We start from the raw sequence: 20993 nt of genomic DNA on the forward strand, positions 1-20993 counted from the left end.
AGGGAGTATTTATGGAATCCTTGTCAGATCTTATACATGCTTGGTATTGTGATTTTTGCAAGTTTTTCATGTTGAGTGATTGCATGATTGAGTAACTGTTTCAGGTCTATCATGTTGAGTGATTCCATGATTATTAACAATGAGTAAATTGTTCTCTTAGTGTCATGTTGAGAGATTCCATGACAACATCATGATGAAAGCTAGTTGTGTTTCTTGCAAGGTTTTCATGTTGAGTGATTCCAAGAATTTTATAGGATCCATGTGATTAAATTTTATCATTGACATTTTGGTTGCAACCTTGTGTGATTATTCAGGTAAAGATCTCTCTATGGTTAAGAGGGAGTGTTGGAAATTGTAGCTGCAATAGAAATCATTATCTCCAGAAATATGGATGTTATTGTCATTATGGTCACCTTCAACTGAAGAAGACACTTATGCTTAAATTATAATATTAAATATAAAAACGTATCATTTGACATGTGTTGAGGCGTGGAAATACCAAGGGTTGTATTTGAAAATAAATAATTATGTTTTGGGAAATTAAAGAAACCTTTAGTTAGACTGTGAAGGCTCTCTCTCTCTCTCTCTCTCTCTCTCTCTCTCTCTCTCTCTCTCTCTCTCTCTCTCTCTCTATAAAATGATCTTTTGTTGGTGTGGCAGTGCTTTTCCCTTCATTCTTGAAGGATTTTTCTAGGATATTTTTGTGTCTCTCGCATCTTTCCCGGTTATTCGATATTATTGTTTATTTGATTTTTGGGATAAAAATCCAACAAAAGGTAGTCAATTGTGTCTTCCAAGGAGTTCTATGGGGGAGAACCTCATCAAAGAGAAGAATAGTGGAGGGTTGACAGGACATTTAGGTCGAGATAAAACCATTGCTCAAGTTAGTGAGAATTATTTTTGGCTACAGTTGCAGCAAGATGTAAGAAATTTATACAGAGTTACAAAATATGTCGAATGGCAAAAGGAGCCAAGCAAAATGCAAGGTTATATCAATCATTACCTATATCAGAGATGAAATAGGAGGATATCAGTATGGACTTTGTTCTTAATTTGCCAAGGACTCAAAAGAAGGAATGATTTAGTTTTCTAGTTAGTATATGGAAGTAGTTCCATAAATGCTTCTTAATTAAGGAAGTTGGACAAAGGAGAGACAAGTAGTAATGAAGTTGAAGACTTTGCCAAAGACGTGAAGACCTTACATGAGAAAGTAAGAAAACATATTACTAAAATGAATACACGGTACAAGGCTAAGATAGATGAAAGGAGGCATAAGGAATTTCAGATTGGAGATGAAGACATAGTTCATTTAAGAAAAAAGATATTTCCAACGGGAACATGTAATAAGTTGAAGATGAAGAAGTTTGGACCATGCAAAATACATAAGAAGCATGATTCAGGAAATACTTACGAAGAAGATTAGTCATTTGCTATATCTATCTCTTCCAAACCATCTTGCAAACCACCGTAGCAAGCACATATGGGGCTAAAAACAAGCATACATTTGTTAATCCTCTAGATGAACAAGTATCCAATTCACTTGTGAAACTACCTCAACATTGTTTAACATAAAAGTACAGTTCAAAAAAATTTCAAAAAATTTAAAGGCTAGGATAACATGTATAAAATGTGTTGAAAAAAGTTACAGGACAAAAAAATTACATGTCTTTGATACGTCCACAAATTAAGTGGCAGCTCCTATGGATACCTCTTTCATGTGTTGTCTCTTAATATCTAACAAATTTATCACTAGCACTTGCATCCGAAGAAGATGCAAGACTGACACTCGATGGTGAAGTCATCTCATTTTTTTTATCATACCATAGCCATTATGTCTTGAGGTCAATGCATTGCTCATTACAATTTTCATCTTGAAATCAATGTCACCTTTATATAATGTTAGTCATGACATTTGACCATTGCACATTGATGTTATTTTATCACTATGCATTATAGTTGATACTTAATTCTTGACATGTTTTTACAATGCTTGCATCATTTAATAGCTATCTCGATGATCTAACCTTATCATGCATTAAGTATGACCATACATTATCAACTCCATTCTCATTTATTATACAATACCTTGATTTTATTAATGTATTTAAGTTTTTCAAATTTGACATTAGTGACAACAGTGGGGAATTTTACTTTTGACATCCAAAGTCTTTCTTATCTTCTCACTTTTTCTTCTCTTTTCATGATGAGTTGGAGTAAGACAACACCCTAATTGGAAACCGTATTTTGAGCACTCGCAATTGAATACCCAAATACAACATAATCTAGAACATTCAGACATAACAATTCTTGTTATGTGGTTAGGTTTCCTATTCTTTACTTCCCTTTTAATCATTAAACCATTTTTGCCATTTCTCCATGTCTACTTGACCCACACTAAGCAATTTTTTCACATTTCCAATCAATTTCCACTTTTCCCCATCTTTGATGCACTTTAGAAGGTGTTATTAAGTTTTCTATGCCTAGTCAATTTTTCTATCATTTTTACCTTCTCTCAACCAATGCTTGGACAGTTTTCACACTTTCCCTCACAAAAATTTCTTTTTCTCACATAAGACAAATCATCAATGTAATTCAAGGGTCGGGAGAAAATACCAACTACAAAAGACTTCGCTTATTCAAAAAAAACAAGGGATACCCATTTACAATGAACTGATGAGCACCGGAAGTATTGATGTGGGAAAAATATCAGGCTTGTAGCTAGCATATAATTACGCATGGGATACAAGCATATCCATACACATATACAAGGCATGAAGCATTTACATGGATCAATAAAGTAATAGGGCATGAAGCATAAATTAATGTAGAGAAAGCAATGAAAACCTGAAAGGCGGAAAGCTATCCACATGAAAACACACAAGGTATGAAGTAATGCTCATAAGGCATGAAACAACAAAGGTATGGAGTAATGCTAATGGAGAGCTCCTTTTCTACCTGTTAATTTGTGGTCTACTTAGGTTATTTTAGTGTGGCGACAATTTTGGAGTCAGATGAGGATGATGAGGAGCCTCATGAAGATGAAGCAATTTGGGACAATGATTCACAAGAAATGGATAGTTTCTGAATAGTTAATCAAAGTTGGAAAGACAACGTTAAGTATCAAGAGATATCTCCTCTCTATGATGAGCTATGATTAGGCTGTAGGGGCTCTAGAACGAAAGAATCTTTTCAGAGAAAGGAAACTGTGAAATCAGTCTTAATGGGAATGGGGAATTGCAAGGTGAATGATAGTTGAAGCCTGAAGCTAAGCCCGTTGTTTGGCTTCAAAGGGGTTCATGTACCAAAAAATAGATGGTCGGCTGCCCAATGTTAATATCCATGTTTCTGCTCCTTTGATCTCTCTAATTTTCATACTCGGGTAATCTAGCATTGCAGATAAGTAGTCAAATATACGTCATCATTTAAAATACAAAAATGGAAATCACTTTTGTGTATATTAAAGTAAATATTCAAAAGGCAATATTTATTTTTAAGATTTTCAAAACAGACTAGCAAGCTAAGCAGCACTAATTATAGCGATAGATTCCAAGGTTGAACATCAGACAACGAGTCCATTGAGCATACCTATATGCAATGAGTAAATAAGTCAACAAATTGCACATAAGGTGTGCAGTTTTCAGGACTGGAAATTACATACGATATATGTTAGGTATGTTCAACTGATCGATTACTACCTTACACTTATTGGCAAATTATGTCATTCAAAATGCGTTGGAAAGTATTATAAAATGTCTTCTATTCAAAAGAAAAATTACTGGCATGCACGAGCAAAGCATGAAGCTTACTTCAGCTACTAAAATAAATCAAATAGACAGCCTAACAAATTTATTGAGCAGAGCTTTAAAATAGATGTTATAAATAGACAGACACAAACTTAAAAAATTATGCATTTCCTTTGTAAACTTTTATCCTAGACTATTTTCTCTCCAGGATAGGCAAGAACCTGGGGTTTGGAATGGCACTGTGCTAATGACTGTTTGTCACCTTGTGAAATATGCGTATGCGGTGTATTACTGCAAGGAATTGCAGGGGACAAAGGCGCCATTGATTGATCTTTCTTTCGTAATTTTCATCACTGATATATTTGATTTTGCAAAGATCTTTGGATATGGGATTCTCATTTATTTCTAAATGGGCAGTTTCCAAAAACTTCTGGTTTTTACGTACGGACAGGTTTTGTCCGAAATGCTCACCTATAATAGCCTATCGGCTAATTAGATTCTAGCTTGCTTCCATTATTAAGAATAGTTTATGCATAAACAGAGAAAAATATAAAAACAAAACTTACCGCCAAAAGAGGCATTTCTCGAATTGACAGGGATTTAAACTCTGGTCCTCAGAGGAGCCGAAGACCAATAGTAATATTGTAAACCCTGTCCTCCTACTGTCGCCGCCCTGTGACTGTATGCTAACGTTGCAACAAACTATATTTTCCGAAGGAGCAGCACAACCTCCTTCATAGAATTCAACAGAATGCAATATGTGGAACCTAGAGCAACATAGAGCAAGGTTTAGGGCTTACCTGAAAAGGCGCTTGCCTTTGATCAAGGTAACATGTCATATATACAACGAAGTTGTGAAGATGATGAAGTGCATTGCAAATGAGAAGAAATATGTTCTTTGATCAAGGTAACATGTCATATATACAACGAAGTTGTGAAGATGATGAAGTGCATTGCAAACGAGAAGAAATATATTAGTGAAACAAATTACTTGAAATCTAATTTAATAGTTTGGTAAAAAAATTACAAAAAAAGTAATTTTTGGGTCCAAGAACCATTGTTTTAAAATCTTAAAACATAGTTTTGCCTTTAGGACCAAGATTATCTTCAAAGAGGTGAATTAAGATCATCAAAAGTTAAGAAGGTTAAGTTCTCATTCAAAGAGGTGAATTAAGATCATCAAAAGTTAAGAAGGTTAAGTTCTCATTCAAAGAGGTGAATTAAGATCATCAAAAGGTAAGAAGGTTAAGTTCAATTGATGAGAGTAAATATTCTATCATGGAATTCAAACTTAAACCTAGTGGGATATTCTTACAAGTGTCTTATACAAGATTAAAAATATTGAAAGGTGAAGAAAATTCTTGTATCTAATATAACTTTAATCCTAAGGCTTGTACTAGGCTTAAGCTAATCAATTGATCAATGACTTCCTATATAGTTGACATAGGTGTCCTTACAGAGAGTGTAATATGCAAGTAAGTTAACATGATTACTGAAGTTCAATGAACTTGTGGATTTCACAAATGACACTTGCATGTCTAACTATTAGTATGAAGTACAATTAAATATACATGCAATTTTAATATAATGTTAAATAGTTCTTTTCTTAAATTGTGTGGGTGATTAGATTGGTAGTTCCCAAGATTAATGTCTATCTATCGGGAATTAAAGTCATAACTCTTCATAAGAAAATCAATTGAAACAATAAATATTAATGATCATTAGATTCACATGCATCAAATGAGAGGATTAAGAACAGAGTGTACTTAAACTCTATCATAAAATTACATTAATCAATGTATAGCATTGAAATAGGTTTTTATAAGATATTTGTAATAATTAGGATGTCATTACATTTATCAAATCCAATAGTACACCCATGCCAACAAATATGACAAAGAAGAAACTCTAGTTGTGCATAAAAAACTTTTCTAGACTAATGCAAACTACAATAGACAAACCTTATAAAAAATCACTTATTAATATTAACTCTTCTTGGTTTTATAGAGTTATATTGTGAATTGAAAAAAATAGATTTCTCCAGCAACTACATGGCTTTAGAATAATAAATGAGTAAACCACTTGAATGATTGCAAACTAATATTTATAACCTCCATTATTCATCACCTAACAATCCAGAAATCCTAAGGAAGAGAGGAAAATATGATCAATCATGTGACAAATAACTAAACATTCAAATATATGTGACCTACAAATTATGTGATGGAAATCTACATGAGTGGACCTACTCAATTGGAAACACAAAAAATACATGTATGGAAACATGGATGTCCTTGCCTATTTGTAATTCAAATTCTCATTTTAAAACATGACTACAGTATGAAACATGGAGCTTTGAGTAGAGAAAGAACTATGGAGATTTAGGGGTAAAATCTAGCATAGTGGTATGATCTAAAAATAGTTGAGGAAATTGACTGAGTGCACCAAGCCATCACATAAATTTTGGATTTTTTTAGTGGCAAGAATCAAGGTCCAAGAGGGGCTTAAAGAAATGTATTTAAGCAAATGGGAGTTGGATTTAAGGGGGGAAATGAAAGCCTTAGGGAAAGTGAAATTTTTTACATTATATTTTGAGGTCTAAGGCATGGTAGATTTAGGAGCAAACCAAGGGAAGAATTTGGAAATGGAACGCGAAAATTGAATGGGTTAGGAATTAGATAGTAGAGAGGAATACAAAATAACAAGTAAAGATCATGTATTAAGATTAGGAGCTACCTAGAACTAAGTCCATGAGAAAATAAGGTTTGGTATTGGGGTAGGGGTGGAGGTCTAGCACCTAGAACTAGTTGTTAAAGCTAAGTTACTTGTGGACTTAATGTCTGATGATGAACATTATTGATATGGAAACATAAGGAACAAGTACAAGAACAAAAATTGAGACAGATTTAGTCTTTGGAACCATGTCTCTTGGTCCAAAATCCACTAGAGTGAGGATAGTAAGTGTAAGGAAGTTAATATAGTAGAACCATTTATTGCATTAACCTTGAGAGGAAGGTTATGTTAAAAAAAATTAGATCTTTACAAATATTATAGAAAATAAACTAAACTAACACAAATTGCATCCATACTATAACATAGTGATTTGTGTGTGCAAAACCTTTTCAAAAGGAAAATAATGAGCACTCAAAAAAATTCCCAATATATTATTTAAAAATCAACAATAAAATATGATATGCTTGCAAATAAATCTTCTCTTGAGAGTATCACCAAGAAGATATTTGGAGGTAACTAAATAGATAAAAGACTCTCACATAAAAACTATATCTCATGAGCCTAACATGTAGGAGGTAAAACACATGAAACCGTCAAATAATATAGCAAAACTATGAAACTAAACAACACAGAGAGTGGTTTCCAACTAATCTTCATCCCAATATGTTTTGGGATGTGCCAAAACACACACCAATGTGTGTAACTCACATTTACAATTCATTCACGTATCTGGCACATTTCTATATTTCCTATTTCAAGACATCCAACTTCTAGAGGCCACAATTTTTTACTAAGTGTCTGATAGATGAATCATTTGAAGTGTCAATAGAGATTATAAAATGTCTATTAAGTTATAATTTGATACATTGACTGGAACTACTTTTAAGCCCTTTTTCATCATATAAGTCCCTTAAAAATCACTTTCAAGCTTTCAAACATAAAACTTTAAAATCTTAAAATCTATATTTCATCTTATAATGGAAATAAATTGGCATGCTTATTTAACCAATTTGTAGCTTTGGGGACGATTCATATCATTTTGTACTCAAATATAAACTTACTAGTAATAGTAACCTAATGCATAAATGTAATATTAAGACATCATTATCCAAACATTTTTCCACTTATTAAACACCCTGTAAGAGAAAAGGAAGTATATTCACTATAATTTAATTGTGAGGGTCCATGAGGCTCATAGACTTCCAACATCATATGAACTTATTTTTGTTTACAACCTTAGTTGAAGAATTTGCAACATTCATTAAATTTCTAGCCTAACTAGCTTAATCAGGTCATCCTTGACTATATCTCCAACAAAATGATAATGAGCATCAGTGTGCTTGACCCTAAAATGTAACATTGGGATCTTATCTATTAAAAGTTGCTTAACTATCACAATAAATTGTCACTAGACCTTGTTTTAATCTAATATCCAAACATACTTACTTAAGACAAATGACTTATTTACAATTGTGACTAATTGTTATGTACTCATCTCCAATGGTGGAAAAAGAAACCACAACCTTTCACATGTTTAACTAATTGCACAACCAAATAAAGTAAACACATAAGCACTAAAGGATCTTCTACTATATATATTAACTACCTAAGATAAATTCGCATAACCATGAATGTCAATAGAAATCTTATATGTTATAAAAAAAATTACCATGATAACAAAAATGCTACTCGAAGGTACCCTTCAAACTAATATACCCTTCAAATATCTAAAGACTCTTCTAACTACATCCTAAAAAACATTTTTTTGAATTACATAGATATCTAGAAAGAATTCACATTGCTTGGGAAATCTCAAGTTCATCATATCGTAACATGCATAAAACTTCTAACTACATTATGATAAGGTTCTCTACTCATGTCTTTCATCCCTCATAAGGATGTATGCTAATCTAAAGAAAATAACGTTGTTATAACTATAAAAGAAACACATAATGATATATTATATTGTGTGTTAAACCTTTATAAAATTGAATTAATGCACTCACTCTTTCCTAGCCATATATTTCTATTCACTATATATCTTCTAATTTTTATCTTAAGAATATGTCTAACTACACCAACATCATTCATTTTAAATTTAGTACCAAGCTAAGACTTTAGTTTTAAAATCATATGTTCCCCTTTATCAATGAATAAAATTTCAATAACATATAATAAAACTTATAGGAAATGATTCCTACAAATTTATAATAAACATAGTGATTTGATATAGAACCCTCAAATTAAAAAAAGTCAACACATATTTATTAATTTTTGGGTATTATGTCCCAGGACAACTTGAGGCCATAAAAATATATTTTTTAATTTACAAACCAAAATTCTTTTACCTTTTACTACTAAGTGCTTTGGCTACACCATATAAATATCCTCCTTCACTTCACCATAAAGGACAGACGTTCTCAAATCCATTTATTATGTAAAGCCCTTCTAGAGAATCAAAGAGAAAATAATGTAAACATATTATTAAGTGTACTGAATAATTTTTATTTTTTTTAAATATCATACGACATCAATGATAAAAATGCAAAAGAAATACAATGAAACACATCACAAACACATAAGGAATACAATTACGGTTACATTTCTCAAGGGTTCCTTAACATTGAATCACATTTGTGTACAAATTTATTAATTATATTTAACTATAAGTAATGTTCACATCCATAATGAAATAACAACTACACAATCTCATAACTGAATACATAATTATAATTGATACAATAAAGTACATCCAAATCTATAATATCCACTACACATGACATAGGGTATGTAAAGATAATATAATACAATGCAACACATCATCACAAGAGACCTCAAAATACATGAATATATTCACTAAAGATAGGAGCAAGTCATTGAAAGATTATAAATAGAATGATATGATTACAATAATGGAACATCCAACACTGGTACAAGTTTGTTTGACCTTAATGATAAAAGAATCACTACTACTTGACCTTGTGGTAACCTAATGTAATGCCCCCTCCTAGGATTCCCTTCTTGAGTAGCTCCTGATGTCTAACCTGATATTTCTAATATTGTGGACAAATTCTAAATATGTTTATGACTTCTTTTTATTGGAAACATGCAAGGTCTATTTCCACAAATATATGAATTCCCTCCTCTCTCTTTTTTTTTTAGATAATAGATCTTTAAGACCCAAAGAAACAAATAGTATTAGAAATCCATCTTAGTTGAAATTCAACTTCAAGATAATGCTCCTTAGAATGCCCTTTATGATATTTTGACTTTATCTCTTGTTTTATATTTCTAATTTTAAAGCCTTTTTCCTTTTTAAGCTCTTGCAAATTAAAATTGCCTAAGATCACGTTGTTAGCGAGTATAGTCAAGATTCTAATTATACATATAATTTGGTTGTTCTATATACATATTCACGAAAAGGAAAATTACCTTTTTTTATTCATTGCCAAAATCCAATATAGATTGCATAAAATAAGAAGGGTTCAACATTCAGATTGTTCTCTACATTTTGATAATAAATATAAACATGTTATTGAGAATGGGACTCTAAATCATAAATTTCATCAAAAGGATGATTTGGCTTATATATTTGATGTTAATGTTCTTGTTATCTTCCCCCAAGTCAACTTGATCCTCCTTAAACTGGTCTATCTAATCATTCCTAGGAGCATATCTAGCGTGAAGAAATTACATTAGAAAATTCATGTTTCTTCTAACAACATTTTTGCATTTGTTGAATCTCCTTCTGTCTTTAGTAAAAATGATAAGAAATAAAGGTACATTATTTCTTCACATCAAATTTATATTATAATTTCATGGCCTAGGGATCATGTATTTTCATTTTTATTAATCAATACCTTTTCAAGATCGCCTACGAACATATTTTTGAACAATCTCCTACATGACAGTTCTATTCCAAAAAAAATTGCTTCTACTGTGTGGACCATAGCTACCAACATTGAAGTGATATCTATAGGGAATCTATATCTATCTATATTAAAGATGAATTATTTTCCCAAAATTTGATATATTGCCCTTGTAACCAAAAAATATGTCGATATTAACATATCCTTAATTATGGTGCCTGATACATGCCCATCAAAGGTTATTTGAAACAATGGCCCACAGAGTTTGATTATAGTTTCCATAGCTAATCCTTGAATCTGGCAAGCCTATACAAATAGAGTTACCCATATGCCCTTTTTATTGCTACCAAAATCAAGAATATGAAGGGACAAAGGATCAAGCAACCCAAACAATTATGGCATTAGAAAATGAAGAGTCATTTAATATTTTTTATTTTTGTTTTGATTGATAAACGAACAAAGCCTAGATTAATTATTATTATTTGCTCGAATTAATTGTTATTTTATGTTAACTGAAAGTAGATTCGAACCCAAGACCTCCCACGTGAGAGGCTCACAAGTTAATGTTGCATTGTAGGCTTTTGCCTACTATTGAAGAGTCATTTAATATTAAGTCGAAAGGGCTAATATTTATCAGATAATTATCTAAATTTAGAGTGATTTTATTGTAGCTAGAATATATCTACTTTGTAATGTACTAATGAAATACTAAAGTTGGGCTAAATATTAAATACCATCCCAATTTAATTAATTGGAACACTTCAAAATTTGTATTGGGAGGGGATAAGAAAACAAACCCAAAACTTTATAAAGTTAAAACACTATCTACCTTGAAACCTAAAATGTCAAACTAAGCCGAAAAAGAAAAAAAAACTAGATGAGATCTAAAAGCTGCTAAAAAATCTAAACATACAAGGAAAAATAAAGGAATCGAAGGCAAGGAACATAAAGGGAAAATGTATCAAGGGACATTGTAATGTTCAAAAAATTGTTCTCAAACATGCAATAACCCTTACAAGGATTCTCCAAATGAGAGGCAATATAAGTTGAGCTAGGAAAACAAAGAAGACTAACCTGGAGAACAAAGACTAATAAAATCCAAAGAAGCATAGAACCATATATAAAGAGAAAAAGAGAACAAATAGTGCAAACCAGAACAAACCTAAAACTAGAAAATTTTATCCTCTGAAAATAGAAAGTCACAAGCAAATATTCCCATACAACTAACAAGATATAGAAAATTTTCTAATGGCTAAGAATCTAGGCTATGAAAGAGAAAGGAAAATAACTAAAGTCTAAAATAATGCAATCCTTAAACAAGATGAATATCTCAAGGAAAACAGAAAGGATTAGGACTATCTGACAACAATCTAATTATAACTAAGAATCTTTACAAATTAAATTCAACATAAAAGTCGAGAAATATTTGCCTAAGGTTAATGATAGTTAAATGTTTTTTTAAAGAAAGTTTTTTATATAGGAATACTAGATAAATCAAATCAATTGTTGTTAAATTGGATCCATTTTTATAGTGGTCAGAGTTTGATCATTAAGCTACTCTTTGAGTTATCAAGCTTTAGAATTTAAACAATCCATTTCTTATAATTAATTGTCTTAAATATATACCATCTGAAATGATAAATGCCTCTTTCCAAACTAAATTTATTACTTATGATCTTCTAATACTACATTTTTATCAACGACGTATCTTTGAAGTCTAAATTAGGATTTGACATTCAAAATAAAGAATATGAATTAAGGCATAGTTAATAAAACTAGTTGAAACATAATATCTGAATTAACCTTTAAAAATAAAGCAATATGAACTAAGATTATTCTTTTAGGTATTAATTTGAGACAAACTATCTTCTTGATAGACGATCCTAATTTGGTTGATTATAATATATCCATTCATATTTATGAATTTTGATCTAATAATTTTTTTAAACCAATTTCAAATATATTTCTAGAATTCAAGAGCTTAAATATAGTGTTAAAATGATCGTATCATGATGGAGTTGAATCCTCTTTGTGAAAGAGATATGATAAAAAAAACTCAAAGATAATATCATAAAAGTTATTTTTAATACTATATTCTAAGTCTTCACATCTAGTTTGTGTATAGTAGAGGATTATCCAAACAATTCAAAACATTCCTGTACTTAAAATTATATTGCAACTAAGATTCTACTATCTTAATATAAGATGTTTAGTTGATATAAATGAACTAGTTCATATTGTGAATTTAAATCTACACATAATACTAACAATATTATGTTGACCCTAAAGGCAATCTTATTATTGTCTATTAGTGTAAAACACCTAGTCATTTACTACATAGTGTTGGTTGGTCTACACTATGATTGAGCCACAATATAGGCCAAGCCATAAAGTGCAGAAGTATACAAGTTCATTGTGTGCCTAGGTAGATATAGTTGTTGAGCATTCCAATTGTTGCCAAGCACTACTTGAGCTGAGAAATTCAAAGAAGACAATTGAAGCTGAGCCAAGTTCATGCCAAGAGACAACATGAAGAATTAAGTATAATCAAGCATCAGAAGCTAGATGTGCCAAGTAATAAATTTTTGTATTTGAGTTTGGAATGACACAACATCTTATGTAAACCATTTTTTCTGAGTTGGGAACAAGTTTCTACGTTCAAGGAGAGAATCAAGGAGGTAATTATGCCTGTGATTATGCATCACTAATCCCTATGTGCTATGATCAATTGATCAAAAAATAGGAAAGACTAAGCAACAAAAATGATGAATCCTAATTGTTGATCAAGATCTAGAAGTTTCTTAAGATTGCTATTTAAGAAGGGTTTCACAATAGAAAACATTTTTACGAGCGAGAGGAACACATGAATTGGAAGGTGAAAGTGAATCAATGAGTTAAGTATTGAGGAGGAGTAAGACAACTAAGAAATGTAGTGGGGAGATATAACAAATCAATCATAGAGAGGTAATTACACATTAAATAGAGAACATTTGTTATTAGCATATCAGTGCAAACTGAAAGATCAAGGTAATGTTATATTCTAACCAGTTTATCAGTTGAATCTCTTAACATAGTAGTCCTACCAGGCCTATTATAAATCTCCTAATAGAGTGCTCACTTAATTGTGATGTTAAAATCCTTTTGTAAAGGTAGACTTAATAGTCTTATTAGCTCTTAACATAGCAGAACGCTCATAGGGTAGATCATCATAAGTGATCAAATTATACCTATAACAAGCACTTTATTGCTACGATAGGGAAGATTTTGTGGGTGTCATCCCCTCTGCAATTTTACCTTCACCTTGGAGGGTTTCTACGTTACCAAATCTTATGTTATGTGTTGATTACTTGTTTATGTGTTTTATTCATGCAAGTAGATAGTAGATCTAGTGTTGCATGTTATTCCATGATGATGTATGATCAAGGTTAATAAGGTGAGCAATGTTAAGTATGGTTTATGTTTGAAATGGTAAAAGTTTTGAAGTTTCTAATTCATCTCCCACCCCAATGTCTCACTTTCCCATTAGATTTCCAACAATTGGTATCAAATCTGAGTTCTCTAAGCAAGAAGTATAACCAATTGAGATTCAAAGATCTTGGAGGTGAAAGCCTGCAAACTGGGAAAGGTGATTGAGAATCAAAAGCTTGATTTTCAACTTGCATTTGAGCAAGTTAAGGTTGCAAAGGAGGAACTGAAGAAATCCTTGAAAATAAGAAAGGAGATGACAATCCAATAAAATGACACAATACCGGGAAGAAAGAATTGAGGGCATATGTGATGAAGGCAAATCTAGTGAAACTGATACTGAAATAGCAGATCTATTAGAGAACAACAACATCCTACATGAAGAATTAAGAACACTAAAAAGAGAACATGAAATACAATTTAGTAAGACTATGAGTAGTTACTAAATAAAAGAAAAAGATTGAAGAAGATAAAGCCATGGGAGATGAAGACAAAAGAGAAATGGCTGCAAGACTTAATGAGAGGATCACTAAAGTACAAAGGCTGACTCACAATCAATTTGACATGGTCAATCAATTATTAAGTGCTAATCATGATATTTCTAAGTAGGTGGAAGAGATTGCAAATATGAGATTAGAGAATGATCGATTGAAAACTGAGTTGAAATGGAAATCATTGAAAGAATGAACAAATTAAAACAGGTCATGAAACAAGTTGGTGAACACTTAAAAGCACAAAGAAGACCTCATGAAACTATTGGATTAGGTTATACCAAGTTCATATTATCTACCAAGCAAGTAGAGTCATCAAGGGATGGAGAACAAAGAAATGCAAAATCAAAGAACAATAAGCCTACATGTTATCATTGTGGAAAACCAATTCATTCAACAAATGTTTGTAGGAGAAAAACTGGCAAGTCCAATCCTAAGCCTAAATTTGATGGTAATTGTTTCAATTGCAACAAGTATCAACATGAAGCATATGAGTGTAGATCTAAGGTTAGCAAAACTCAAGCTACATATAGATTTGAGGGTTATTGCTACATATGTCACATGTATGGTCACAGAGCACAAGGTCACATATCTAATGCAAAATATAGTTGGACAGCCAAAGGTCAAGGCAATGCAACTAGGTAAGGCAATGCAATAAATTGGGATTATAATACTTGGGTCACTTGATGGTTATGTGGAAAGCATGGACATATTACAACAAATTTTGCAAGGACATATCTTAGATGAAGATTAGGAAACTAGAGAAACCTTGGTCCAATATGTATTCACTGACAAAAGGTTGATCACCTAAGCAGAGACTATAGGAACCAAGCACCACCATCTAATAATGAAAAGAACAATAAAAAAATAAATATTAGTGTTGACAAAGTGAGAAGTCAGATGAATCAAACCTGGAAGAATAAATTTGAAGGAGGCAACAATGTAAATGATGAGACTGTGATCACCCAATCCAATGGATCAGGTGATTCCCCCATCACAAACTAAATAAAGAGGCATGCATGGAATTTTATTTCAAATTGTCAAATCATACATTAGTTCTTAAGATTGAAATCACAAATGTCTAAATTAGCATGTAATTAGATGCATAAGGACAAATTTGTAGTATGAAGAGTGAATGTGTTTTGATGTCGAGTTGAAAAGGTAGTAATGGTCAAGTGGTAGTAAAAGGCATTAAGTAGTCGAGTATAATTGACAGTACTCAGTGAATCATAGTTTTGGTCAAGTTGAGTTGAAGGAGTTTTAAATTGCTATTGTCGAGCTTTGCAGTATTGGCTGATACAATTGTTATATACCCACCAAAGGTACAAAGAATTTGTAATACCCCGCCATGTGACCAAAAAGAAGTTAACTTGAACTTTCACTAAGTTTGACAAACATTTTTTTAAAAAAGTTAAAGATAATAACTTAACAACAATAGTTACAACACAGTGGAAGCAATTAACACTCACATAAACACATACCATAAAACATATTACAATTCTTAAGTGTCCCATGACATTGAATCACATTTAAGTTTAATTAATAATAAATCTAATATATAATAAATCCACATCAAATAATAATATACCAGTATGAATCCATTTAAATAATATACAATTATATATGATGCCACTTGGCAATAAATAAAATGCACAATCATCCACTGTATAGATCACAGTGTATGAAAGGCTAAAATAATATACATCATGAAATAAATTGCATCATCTTGTAAGATCTCTGAAATCAAATACAATACACTAAGTATAACCATCCATCATAGAAATACAAGAATAGATAGGAAGGAACATCGGCACAATCACATCCAGTAGTGGCATATGACAATCAGATCTCAATGTTATAAGAAAAAGTACTACCACCTAACCTCGTGGAACCTAAATGGCCCACTCCCACCACATTGAGGTGATAGTCTCAAGTCCCAAACATGATAACAAACTCAACAATTAAATCCAACATCTAGGTTCAAGGAATCACCTGAAAGCAATCTAACTCAAAGGTACCAAGTCACAAGTATCAACTAATCCCAGAGGCAACATAGACATGTAGGAAATCTACTATGCAAGCAGGCAAGTGTCATGACATAATTCAGTGCTAGAGTTATCCTAGTAGTCTAACTTGACCCCAACTCCCTAGTGACTCTATGCAGCACTAGTATCCTTTTGTACTAACAAGGCATACTAACAATGCATGGTTGCATAAACTTGATTAAGAAAAATTATTTCCATTATAGAATTATTTGTGATTTAATCTGAAAACTTTTAGTAAATATTGACCTTTAGGGTTTTCAAAACCTAATGAATTATGAATTTTACTTTTGTATGCACTTTATGTAACGTGTGATTTACTGGTGTCGGGGTTTTCGAGTTTGACTTAGCTTTGGCCAGTCAGGATGTTTACCAAAGGCTTAGGAGTTCTATTTTGTGATGTCATGATGATGTTTTAGTTTCGATCTTTATACTCAACCACAGTAATGTGTTTGGTATGCTCTATGAGATGTTTTGATGCATTGTTGCTTTCTAGTGTTCTTGTGTGAAACTGAGGTGAATGGTGTGACCTATCTGACATAACCTTTGAGTCTTCAATTAGTTGTATTTGGATTGCTTTCCAATCACTTTTATAGGATTGAGGTGTTTGTATGATTTATTCTTGGTGATGTCATGTTATGACATGGATTGGTTTATGTATACTTGATTTTGGGATTAGTTCTGTTAGGATAATTGTATTGGTAGAATCCGTGATTATGATTGGTGTTTTTCAATACTTATTAGTTGCTTATTTAAGAATTGATGTATGGTATGTGGTCTTTTGTGATCTTTTGGTTTTACTGAGCTTAGGGTAGGTTCTCTATATTTCATGTTGAAAAGTGGCTTGCGATGGAGGTCGAGGCCCAACGTGGCTACTAGGGTAACCCATTGTAACCTGTTTAATAAGTGAAAATATTACACTAAATGCAAATAAAATGAACCTAATAAGAGTCTTTTTATTTCCTCACACATGCCTAGAGTGCTAATACAAACTACAATGGGAGTAGAGAGGACACTTGGTTGCGACCATGTATTATTAGTATGCCTTGTCAGTACAAAAGGATACTAGTGCCACATAGAGTCACTAGGGGGTCGGGGTCAAGTTAGACTACTAGGGTAACTCTAGCATTGATTTGTGTGATGACACTTGCCCACTTGCATAGTAGATTTCCTATGTGTCTGTGTTGCCCCTGGGATCAGTTGATACTTATGTCTTGGTACCTTTGAGTTAGATTTCTTTCAAGTGATTACTTGAACCTAGATGTTGGATTTGATTCTTGAGTTTGTTATCTTGTTTGGGACTTGAGACTATCTCCACAGCATGGTGGGAGTGGGCCATTTAGGTTCCAAGGTTAGGTGGTAGTTCTTTTTCTTAGACCATTGAGATTCGATCGTTAGATGCCGCTATTGGATGTGTTTGAGCAGATGTTCCTTCCTATCTATTCTTGTATTTCTATGATGGATGGTTATACTTAGTGTATTGTATTTGATTTCATAGATCTTATAAGATGATGTAATTTATTTCATGATGTATATTATTTTAGCCTTTCATACCCTATGACCTGTACGGTGGATGATAGTGCATTTTGTTTATTCCCAAGTGGCATCATATATAATTGTATATTATTTAAATAGATTCATACTAGTATATTATTATTTGATGTGGATTTATTATATATTAGATTTATTATTAATTAAACTTCAATGTGATTCAACGTCATCAGACCCTTAAGAATTGGAATCTATTTTATGGTATGTGTTTATGTGAATGTTAATTGCTCCCGCTATGTTATAACTATTGTTGTTAAGTTATTATCTTTAACTTTAAAAAAAATGTTTGTCAAACTTAATGAAACTTTAGGTTAACTTCTTTTGGGTCACATGGTGGGGTGTTACATCCACTCCCCCTAGACTTAGGCTTACCCTTGGAAGCCTACAAGAAAGATAAAACTAAACTAGGGGAAGGCACCATAGAATTAATGAGCCCCTAAATATACCTAATTTTACTATTCGTTTTGATCACATTGCATTAAAATTTTCAAGGGAAAATAGAGACCAAGTGATTACTGAGTGAATTTGATCAAGTTTGGGAAGATTTGTGTGTGTTGTTGACATTTGAAGTGAATTGTGAGCATTTGTGTTGTGATCGAGAGAAGCAGGAGTTTCTTTGATCAAACCTTAGCTGTAAAAATGACATCCAACTCATTTGGAGTAGAGAAGAAGATTGAATCAAAGGTCAGGAGTGTTCAATTGATTAGGAATGAAGTTGTTAAACCACCAAAATTCAAGGTGTGTCATGAGATTGCAGCAAAGGAAGATTATTTTAGAGTCTTGTCCTCGATCCTGCTGAAAATTATCTTAATTTATGATGTTCAATCCTATTACATGTGTAAAATAAATGTGGTGGGAAATTTTGAGTTGAGGAATGCTTATAAGAAGTTGTGCATTGATGGTAAATTGAAGGAAGAACATAAACACATTGTTGAGAAAGGGTTAACACATGCCCTAAATTTTCTAGAGGGTTTTCAAAATTGAATGGATTAAGATTTTTTTGAGCCAAATTCATGACATAAAGATATGATTGGAAGGTGGACCAATTGAGATAACAAGGAAATTCATTCACTGAGTTACTAGATACCTGTCATAGACAAGGTTAAGACAATAAGCTGCGAGAACAAGATGTAATAGAGGTAAACACATTGGTATTATGGAACAAGTGAGGCATGACTACTTCCACCATCAAGGATGCAAAAATTAAATTTATGATGAGAGTGATTGCACATAAATTTTATCATTATAGCCAAGCAGATAATGTTCCCTATGTTGCAGTTGATGTTGTTTGGAAAATCATAAAGAAGGATCACAACTATGATCTTCCCGACCTGTAATTAACACAATTAGATGAAAATTTGAAGAGCATCAAAAAATCAAAGAACACCATGTTTAAGTTTGGTTCACTATTTGTTTGTATATTGTTTTATGTACATAATTATTTTCCTGCCATTGGTAATGTTACTAGGAATAAGAAGAAGCCAATCACTCAACAAATCAATGAACTCATCACTCAGTTAGGAGACATTATGGATGGATATTTTTAAGAGTAGTAGAAGAAGATGAAAAATAGGACAAGGATTCCCAAATCCCTAGTTGATTGGTACTATGATGATGTTTGTTTCCTAGTTGAAACTGATATAACTTACATTTAGGCAATGATAGTAAGGATGGCATGGTTGACACCATTGGGATATGAGATAAACATTGATGAAGCTACAACTAAAATAACTACATTATTAGATGAACTCGTTGATAAGGATGTCAAGCCATTTGATAGATATGAGACAGCAAAGGTTAAGATCATTGTGCAAATAAATGCTCCTAAGATTGAGAAGAGAAGGAAAGGAATGATAGATAACTTAGAGAGAGCACTGGGAGAAGGAGTCGAGCATGAGGCACCATTATAGATCATTGATGATAAGGGTGAGGATATGTCCAGTGAAGAAGAGGAAGAAGGAAATGAAGAAGAAGAAGTGGAAGGCAAAGGTAAAGAGGTAGTGCTTGCCAAGCCTTAGGCAAGCAAGAGCATAAAGAATATCACCAAGCCTATCTCCACTATACAAAGAGTAACAAGACAAAGGATTAGGGCATCTACTACTCCGGTGGATGAGCCCAAGAAATAAGTAGCTAAAGTTACTAAGCCTACTCAAAGGATATTATTGACAGAGTAGAGGAAGTTGAGCCGAGTAATCCTATTAAGAAGAAAGGTTATAATGGCTAAAGATGATGATGAAAGGATTGCATCATAATAAACAAGACAATTTAGAATTGTAGTATACAAGTCACCCTAGACCATAGATGAACCTTGTGAGAATATCAGGGGAAGTGCAGGAATGGTAGGATTCAAGTAAATAAAGTATGATACCTTATGCACTATAGAAAAAAAAAGATTGAAGAGGAAGTTTTGGATATGATGAAAACATTTAAGTATACAACGTTAGAGCTAGGTAATTTGATACCTAATGAGTTATATGGAAGAATTGATGAAAGGTGGCAGTATGCTTTGAAGACTGAGAGGTAGTTAAGGGAAGACATGCTTAGAAATGTAATGCTTGAGTTGAGAAGAAAATAAATTTCCAAAGCCATGAGTAAGTATAACAATAAATTTTTTCCTAAGAGAAGTGCATTTTTAATAATGAAAGTAAAAAATAGAGAATGTGGTTGAAGAGAGAAAAATCATTTGGAAGAAAGTTTGTGGACTTCTAATTGATGATGAAAAGAAATATGAGGCTAAGAAAACTGAGGTTGAACATGTTGAGTTGGATAACACATAAGATTTCAATGATGATATTGTTCAACAAGGTGGAGAACAAATAGAAACAATCATAGTTAAAGATGAGCTAGAGGGAAGTCTACTTAAAGATGTTGCAAATGAAAATGTAATGGTTGAATCTGATAAAAAGAGTGCTACACTAACCAAGCCAGAGAGTAAGGAAGAAGTTCCATTATCAAACTTAGCACATGAAATTTTGTTGAATCCAAATCCAGTGTTGGAGCAAGTAAAGATCACCACAAGATTAACACATAAGTGAGTACTCAATAGGTAGATATTGTACTTGTTATTCTAACTACTCCTATTATTTCACTATGTCTAAA

The 20993-nt window shown here is 32.3% G+C and overlaps 1 protein-coding gene across 2 annotated transcripts in view; it reads right to left on the reverse strand.

The window, feature by feature from the left end:
* LOC149565822 (las1-like family protein) overlaps positions 1–4636 on the reverse strand; it is an 86619-nt gene extending 81983 nt beyond the window's left edge. For both annotated transcript variants that reach the window (XM_089819310.1, XM_089819309.1), the window contains exon 1: positions 4310–4636. The gene's annotated coding sequence lies outside the window, so the exon portion shown is untranslated. The remainder of the gene's footprint in view (positions 1–4309) is intronic.
* Between the last annotated feature and the right edge of the window lie 16357 nt (positions 4637–20993).

The sequence above is a fragment of the Cupressus sempervirens genome, chromosome 3, assembly GCF_028749045.1.
Source record: "Cupressus sempervirens isolate cs-2001-9-10 chromosome 3, ASM2874904v1, whole genome shotgun sequence".
Taxonomy (NCBI): domain Eukaryota; kingdom Viridiplantae; phylum Streptophyta; class Pinopsida; order Cupressales; family Cupressaceae; genus Cupressus; species Cupressus sempervirens.